Source organism: Miscanthus floridulus, chromosome 4, assembly GCF_019320115.1.
Source record: "Miscanthus floridulus cultivar M001 chromosome 4, ASM1932011v1, whole genome shotgun sequence".
Classification (NCBI taxonomy): Eukaryota; Viridiplantae; Streptophyta; class Magnoliopsida; order Poales; family Poaceae; genus Miscanthus; species Miscanthus floridulus.
This window is the reverse complement of record NC_089583.1, coordinates 97,095,645-97,103,869: the sequence shown is the minus strand read 5'-3', so window position 1 is coordinate 97,103,869 and position 8,225 is coordinate 97,095,645.

Sequence of the window (8,225 nt, the reverse complement as noted above, 5' to 3'; positions counted from 1 at the left end):
AACTCTGATGGGAGGAAGAAAGCCATGCAAGCATTAGCCGAAGGACCACATCCATCAGGCTTCTTTTTAGGACGCCATATTTGCTTTGTTTCGGCAACTTCCAATTCCAGCTCCCTATTCCTCAACCGTTGCACTCTTCTTTTCTGACTTTTCCTCAGGCCTGGAGGACACCACTGTCCTTTTTGCCATATGTATTTATAGAAGTCAGCTTCCTCATCATGCACTCTATTATGAATCCAACCCGAACCTGCAACTCTTTTCCTTTGCTGATTCTCAAAGCCACCTATCTTTAAGCGCCGATCATCTTCAGGAACCTTTGTTCCAAGTCTTTCATAGACGGGACGGCGGTTGACTCGAGATTGCCTATACTTGGAGTACTGAACACTACACTCCGGACAATTATTTCTTGCAGGCAACCTCAAACCTTCATTCCAACAATGCCTAAAGAACGAACAACCCCAATGAGACTGCTCCTGTTCTGTCATGTATTTTTCTTGCTCCCTTCGGTATACTTCTTCCTCATACCTCCGGCGTTCTCCCATAAACCATTGCTTCTTACAGTATTCCTTCTCTTGTTCCCTCTGCAACTTGTTTAGCAAAATACGTGATGTAACTCTGGGTTCGGAAGTTTGACCTTTTTCGGTTCGGCTATTCTGAAACCGAATTCGTTGCTGCAGCTCTTTACTGGTGACTTGCCGATCCGGGTCAACAGCACCACTCTCCTTTGCTCTATCAGAAGTCAACACCTTCACCTTGCCTTTACCCTTGAGATCATTGGCAGAGACCATATTCACAGAGAAAGAAATCATATTTTGTGGAAAAGGCTGATCATCAATTTTCATCTTACCATCAAACCTCAAATGTCCCTCTTGGATAGCTTTCTGGATTCGTATTCTGAATACTCGGCAATCATTAATAGAATGAGAATTAGTGTTATGGAAACCACAATACTTTTTGTCTTTCACTCCTTCAGGACGTAGCATAGGATGTCCTTCTGGCAGCTTGATGCGCCCTTCCTTTATCAACAATGCAAAAAGTCTATCTGCCTTAGTAACATCAAAATCATAGGTCCCCTTTTGTTGCTTCAACCAGCGTTGACTAACTTGAGTGGGTTCCTTTGCCCAATTTAACTCAGCTGCAGCTATCTCATCTTCATCAATATACTCAGTCGCTTCATCCAGAAAACCTTGATACACCTCATTAGTGGCATTGTTCTTCTGAAAGCGATTATCTCTCCTAAATCCTTGGGCTTGGTTACTCATAGCTGCTAAACGCTGTGCAAGTTGGCCAAGATCATCAAACTCCAAACCGAACAACTTCTCCCTGATATTCGGCAACATTCCTGCTATAGCTATTCCAGGTAGTTGATCATCTGGTAAATTTAAAGAATAACACATATTCTTGGTCTCCCTAAATCTGTGAAGATATTCCAATGGTGTCTCATTTGTTCTCATCCTCAGACTCATGAGATTAACTAACTTCTTCTCATTAGTACCCGTATAGAAATATGAATGAAACTTCTGTTCTAGTTCTGCCCACGTACCAATGGAATGAGCTGGTAGAGACGTGAACCATGTGAAAGCTGGTCCTGTAAGAGACAAAGGAAAATATCGAATTCTCCAAGCTTCATCTGAAGCAGCTTCTCCAAGCTGCATTAAGTATCGACTGACGTGCTCTATGGTACTAGTATCATCTTGACCAGAAAACTTAGTTAAATCTGTCGGAGGCTTCACCCTTGGAGGTAATGCCACTCTGTTGTACCATTCTGGATAAGGAGACTTGTATGAATAGGATTGATTCTTTGGCTTCAAGCCGAACTGATTTTGCATCATATCGGCCATCCTGTGCATCAAAACATCAATGCCTGGATCCTGATTTCCTTGTACTTGCACTCCAGAAGGCAATCCTGAAACACTTCTATACCCTGGATTTGGCATAGCATTGATAGCACTGTAATCAGTAAATTCTTGATACCCATCACCATATATATTCTTTTGCAATCTGTTTGATATTGGAGAAACTCTATAAGCCGAAGGTGGCACTTCCCCTGTGGTACCAAATGTCACCTGGCCATAGGTGGGATGTGATTGCTTTTCAGTATGAGTCAATCCACCTATATTTGAAGGCGACGCTACTTCTTTTCCAACAGGCCTCTCTTGATGCTTTGGAACATTGAAAAGCGTCGGCCCATTGAGTGGTCCAACATTTTCTTCGAAGTATTTATCAACCATTGGACCAAAAGTACTGATCATGATTGCCCGAAAGGTATTCAGAAAAGCTGTGTGATGGTTTGTCATGGTTTCTCCCATGGCTTTATAGATCAGGGCTGCCATCTTCTGAGCATCTTCCTCTTCAGTGTAATCAGTTTGATGCGGAAGAAGAACCCTTGGCATTGACTGCTTTTGAAACACTTTATTGCTCTTGTTTTTGGAAAAAGACATCAAACACTTCCGTTGGTATTGCTCACATGCTTGTAGCACTAAATCCTTGTAATTATCTGGCAATTCTGCCATGCTTACGTCCAGAACATGATCATTGTTGATCTCAGATGCCATCTTGAACTAGCAGACTGTCCCACCGAGCGTGCCAAAAAGTGTGTTGACACAAAATGTGACGTACTGTGCCTCACACACAGCAAGCCGAAAAGCGTGGCTTCAATTGGGTTCCCGGGTGTTTCGTGATCCGGAAGCGTGCCAGTCAGTTTGACCTGAAAACTAACAAGGGATAAAACAATTAAATGTCAAACCGGAACATGTCGGGTAATACCGGACAGTTCCACATGTACGGCCCTGAAGCCCCTTACAACGACATATAGCTATAGAGAGCTGTCTGCCAACAAATTCATAAGCCATTCAGCTAATTGTAAGGTAAATGCACGTAAAAACCTAATTGCCGAATGCATGTGCATGGGAAGACACGTTTGAACAAGTGAAATTAATTATGAGTTAATGCATAACCAAGCTCGGCAATCCAACCGAATTGGGATCCATGAAGAAGGAACGTACAAATAAAAGCGATTAAACTAAACTAAAACCTGCATCTGCCGCACGATACCTAGTTTCGTTAAAGCTTAAACGTGATTAACATGCATGAACCCGCAACATGTGACAATCTAGATTAAGACAATTCGGCTACTATGAGCATGTTATCTATTTTGCAAGGGTAATATAAGAATAGACAATGATCGTTGAAGCACGAGTAAAACCACAAGAGAAAGAAGTCCGAACAATATCAATCTAGATTGGGCAGAAGTGTGTTACAAATATATAAGAGGTTTAAAACATGCAACACTAGATAACTTAATGAATCTATTTAGATTTGCCATATCTAATATAGAGCCGATAACTATCTCGCCTTCACTAAGCATATGAGTAAACGCCTGCCGCACGGTATCTACTCATAAACGAAGCATAAGCAAAGACTTCTTGATTGTCAAGCAAAGATCCGCCGCACGACCATTGAAAACAAACAAGACTGCTTGCACCATGTCTAAATCCACCGCATGATACTAAACATGATAACAAGGTTGTCGGAACTTACGGAGGTCGACGGATCGATGATTCCTCTCGAAGAACTCGACGACACGATAAGAGGACTCGAAAGTTGGCACGGGGCCGGTTGTATTGATTTGGTTGTGAACCCTTCTTACAATGGTCGAGGGTCAACATTTATACCCTAGACAAAATGTGAGTCCTAAAGGACTACGATTTACAAAGGAACTTCTAAACAAACTTGGAAACTTACGATTCCTTACCCTAAACTTATAGATTCCTTTATTAATACAACTCTCATCTTTCCGATCGGTCTTGCCTGCCATCTTCTGTTTTCCCGAATGGAGTTACCGCCTTCCAGAATAACCGACCGCACAAGCATTTAGCCGACCGCTTGCGTTGTTTGCCAAACACCCTTCTTCCCGCATGTGGGTCTACCTGTCATCTTCCAGAATCGACCAAAATCCAGTGTTAACAGATACGGAGAACGCGCTTCCTACCGAGGCCTTCCGTGGAGAGCCTCGAGCGGGGCGGAGACGACGTTCCTTGCCGAGGCCTTCCTTGGGGGGGCTCGCAGCGAAGCGGAGTTGGTGTCAGGAGGCCGAGGCCTCCTGCTCGAGGCTCAAGGCGAGGAGGGGGAGGACCCGGTGGGCTTGGTCATGGTGGGTGAGGGGCCCACGACTTACCTTCTAGCTTCTTCTTTTTTGATGGGACTTTAGCAACCCATTTTGATGTTTTGCTTGGGGTACCCCATTCTAAGATACCCGACAGTAGCCCCCGAGCCTCAGGGGGAGTGCGTGCACTCCCCCTGAGGGTTTGCCGAGGCTTGGTTCATACCTGCCCCGTAAGAATTGGGGTTTATTTTCTCGAGGTTCTAGTGGGTGCGCGTGAGCGCACCCGCCGGGTGTAGCCCCCGAGCCCCTAGGGGAGTGGAGTTACTCCCTAGGGGCTTTCTTCATTTCCGTGTCTGAACGAGTAGTTCTTATTGTATTTGCCGAGCCCCCAAGCGCAAGTTCAGGTTGCGGGGGTCTCGGCGAGGCTGCAGAAGAAAAGCCCTCTAGCCTCCGCATGGGGCAAGAGGTTCGTCAGGGGGCCCCTGACTTTGGGTATGACCCTCACGCTCCCTTTCGCTCGGGAGGAGGGGTGGAATGTGCCAGGCTACCCTCGATGGGCACGAGTGTGGACACTTTCGGTGAGCTGTTAGCGGGTAGTCCGAGTGGAGGCCCGAGCCCCGTTTGCTGGGGGATGGCTAGTGGTCCAGAGACGCACTCCAAGAGTACTAGGGGGTTTCTCTAGAGGGTGCCGAGGCCGTTCGTGGGCCTCGGTGGCTCGGTGCCTCCCTACGGTGGGATCCCATTCGGATGCTTCCCCATCGGTCTCAGACACGACTTAGGACGCCCCGAGCGATAGTTCGCTCGGGCCTAGGCCATTCATAGGCTCGTCCTGATGTCGTCCCTGACTCTGTTGCCCTGGGGCGGCTGTCGATGCCTTTTGGAGGCCCAACCTTCAAACCCCTAGACCGTAACAGGCTCGGCGCCCTTTTATCATGTTTGTAGCGAAACCTCTAGCGCGGTTTTGGGCTGTTTATCTTTGTCTTGGGTGTTCTGGCCCTTTCATCTGATCTTCACATGTCCTTTTCGTTCGAACGGAGGGTTAGTTTGCTGAGCCCATTCTGGTCTCGGTGAGGTTGCAGGAAGAGCCCCTAGCCTCTGCGTGAGAGGGCCGTCGGGAATTCTCCTGACTTTTTATACGCCCCTCGCGCGTGAGGGTTTGTTTGCCGAGGCCCCTTTGGGTGCGAGCCCGGAACGTGGGGTCTTGGCATGTTTGCAGGAGGAGCCCCCTAGCCTCTGCATAGGGCGAGAAGGCCGTCAGGGGTTCCCCTGACTTTTTATGCGACCCTCGCGCTTCCTTTTCGCTCGGAAGGAGGGGTGGAATGTGCCTCGCTACCCTCGATGGGCCCGAGCGGTGGCACTTTCGGTGAGCTGTTATCGGATAGTCCGAGTGGAGGTCCAATCCCCGTTCGTTAGGGGACGGCTAGCGGTCCAGAGACACACTCCAAGAGTACCAGATGATTTCTCTAGTGGGTGCCGAGGCCGTTCGTTGGGCCTCGGTGGCTCGGTGCCTCCCTACGGTGGGATCCCATTCGGATACTTTCCTGCCGGTCTCGGACACGACTTTGGGCGTCCCAAGCGTTTTGCTCGCTTGGGTCTCAGCCCCGTATAGGCTCGCTCGCAGTCGCCCCTGACTCTGTTATCCTAGGGAGGCTGTCGAAACCCTTTGGGGTCCAGCCTTCGAACCCCTGGATCGTAATAGGCTCATAGCCCGGTTCCTTCCTATGAAAGGAACAGGCCGCGGGAAATATCTTCCCTATCGGCTTAGCCGCGGGTGGCGCGTCTTTTGAGGCGGTTTCATGGGGAGGCGAAACGACGCCTGCTACCATAGTGGCCGAGCACAACACGATGGACGGGACGTAACTGTCCTCGCATTTAATGCGGGAGACGTGGGCGCGTGGGACACCGAAATCGGCTCGTGGTTAACCACGCCGGACGGGGAAAACCTCTCCGATTTCGTCGCTCGTTTGTTTCGTCTCCTCCCTGCATAAATACCCGAAGAGTCTTGCCCCTCCTTGTCTTACCTTGCCTGCCACCTCCATCGAGCCATCGCCAGAGCAGCGGGTGCCGGGAAGAAGAGGAGAGAAGAGCGAGCCTAGGAAGAAAGCGAGAAAAAAGCAAGAGCATGGAGGGAGAGAGAAAAACTCACCGTCGTGCCTGATTCCTCCGTCGCACTCATGGCCGGCAACGTTGTCGTTGTCGAGGCGGACCCTTGGGATCCGTCGGACATCACCGAGGAGATGCTCCAGTTGTTTGTCGATGGTGGACTCCTCCGCCCGGTGACCGACCCTAGTAGGCCAGAGTGGATTGCTCCGTACGGCGAGCTAGAGCCAAGGCCCCACGATGGCTACGTCGTGAGCTTCGTCTCCTTCCACGAGCATGGCCTCGGCGTTCTGGCAGACCGATTCATGCGGGCGCTCCCGCACTACTACAGCGTGGAGCTCCACAATTTTAATCCCAACTCCATCGCTCAGGCGGCTATCTTCATTGCCGTCTGCGAGGGGTATTTGGGGATCGCTCCCCATTGGGATTTGTGGCTCCACCTATTCTGGGCGGGGCATACTACAAAGCCGACGGGCACGTCAGGCAAGAGGAAGGCATCAAGGGCCGGAGGCTGCACTCTCCAAGTGCGTCAGGACCGCCTGCACCTCTACATCCTGGCCCAACTCGTGTCCTCCAACCGCCGATGGTACACGAGTTGGTTCTACCTCCGCAACGACGATGGAGGGCTTCCCCCTTATACTCGGCAGATTGTGGGCAGTTGCCCGGAGAAATGGAAGTGGGGTGTCCCGAAGGTCGACCAGCCCAAGCTGGAGCCGCTCCTGGAGGGGCTGGCTAGGCTGCAGGGCCATGGCCTCACCGTCGTTGTGGTCATGGCCACCTTCCACCGCCGGAGGGTGCTGCCGCTGATGGCTCGGCGGTGGCGGCTGTTCGAGATGAGGCTGGGTGAGCCCATCGAAGGCACCCGGATGTCTTCCTCCACCCTCTCCAACGAGGAAATTCATCGTCGGGTGGGAGAGATGGTAGACGCGAAGTTGAGGGGCGGCAACCTCACCCCCTTCGCGATGCGACCATCGCGGGGGTTCCTTTCGCTGGTAAGTCGAGTGCCGCTGTAGCCTCTGAACCTCCTCAATCTCCCTTTATCCCTTGTTTCCTTATGAGCGCTTATCGTTTCTTCAGGGGATGAGGGACGTGCGCTCCTCCCCACCGCCCGTTCCCGAGGATGTGGGGCAGCGAGTGATCAATCGCGCTCATGCCAACGCACAGAAGAAGTGGAAGGATGCTAAGGCGGTGAAGCGCACGAAGCACATCCTTGCGCGTGAGGCGCTGGATAAGCGCCGCCGTCAGCAACGGAAGGATGGTCTCCTGTTGGAGGAATCCCCGTCGACGTCGTTGTCGACGGAGGCCTCGGACGGGAACGACAAGGGCGAGGTAGGGCGAGGCCCCCTAGACCACCTTCTTGACATCGTGGAGGTGGCGCTCAGGGTGTCGGCAAGCAGCCCAGCACCCCCGGGAAGGGGAGGAGAAGCAGACCCGGGGCCAGCGGTGCCCCCCTCCGGGGCCGAGGCCGACACGCTCGAGGCGCGGGCGTTAGGCAAACGCGCCGTCAGCCTAGTAAGCTCGGCGATCGCGGCGGAGCCGGTGGTGGTGGAGGCGACGCCATCGGCCCACAGAGGACCGAAGGGGCATCGGGGTCCGCTGAGGACCGACCGGCGCCGATGGATACGGATGCGACGCCACCGCCGCCGCCTCCGCCGTCGCGAATGAGGTTTGCTATGGCGAAGCTGGGGCTGCCCCGTTCACAGTAAGTGTATTTTTGGTTGGGTTATGGTGTCTTCCGTTCGCTTTTTTGGTCTTGCGCTGACCCTGTAGGTTAATTTTCTTTAGTCAGAAATGGCCTGCGGATGACCTCCCCTTGGTGCCCCTTAAGGCGCTTAAGGCAGGCCCCGGCTCCTCTACCCACTGGGTGGCGGAGGCGCAAGCCGCCATCCAACGTGGCGTGGCGTCGGTGAGGGTCGACCCAAAGGAACCGGTCGCCCAGGGAGGGGTTGCTGAGGCGGCCCCTACACGGTCGAATGGGGCCATCGTACCCTTTGTTGCCGAGGCTCCCGGGGCCTCTAGG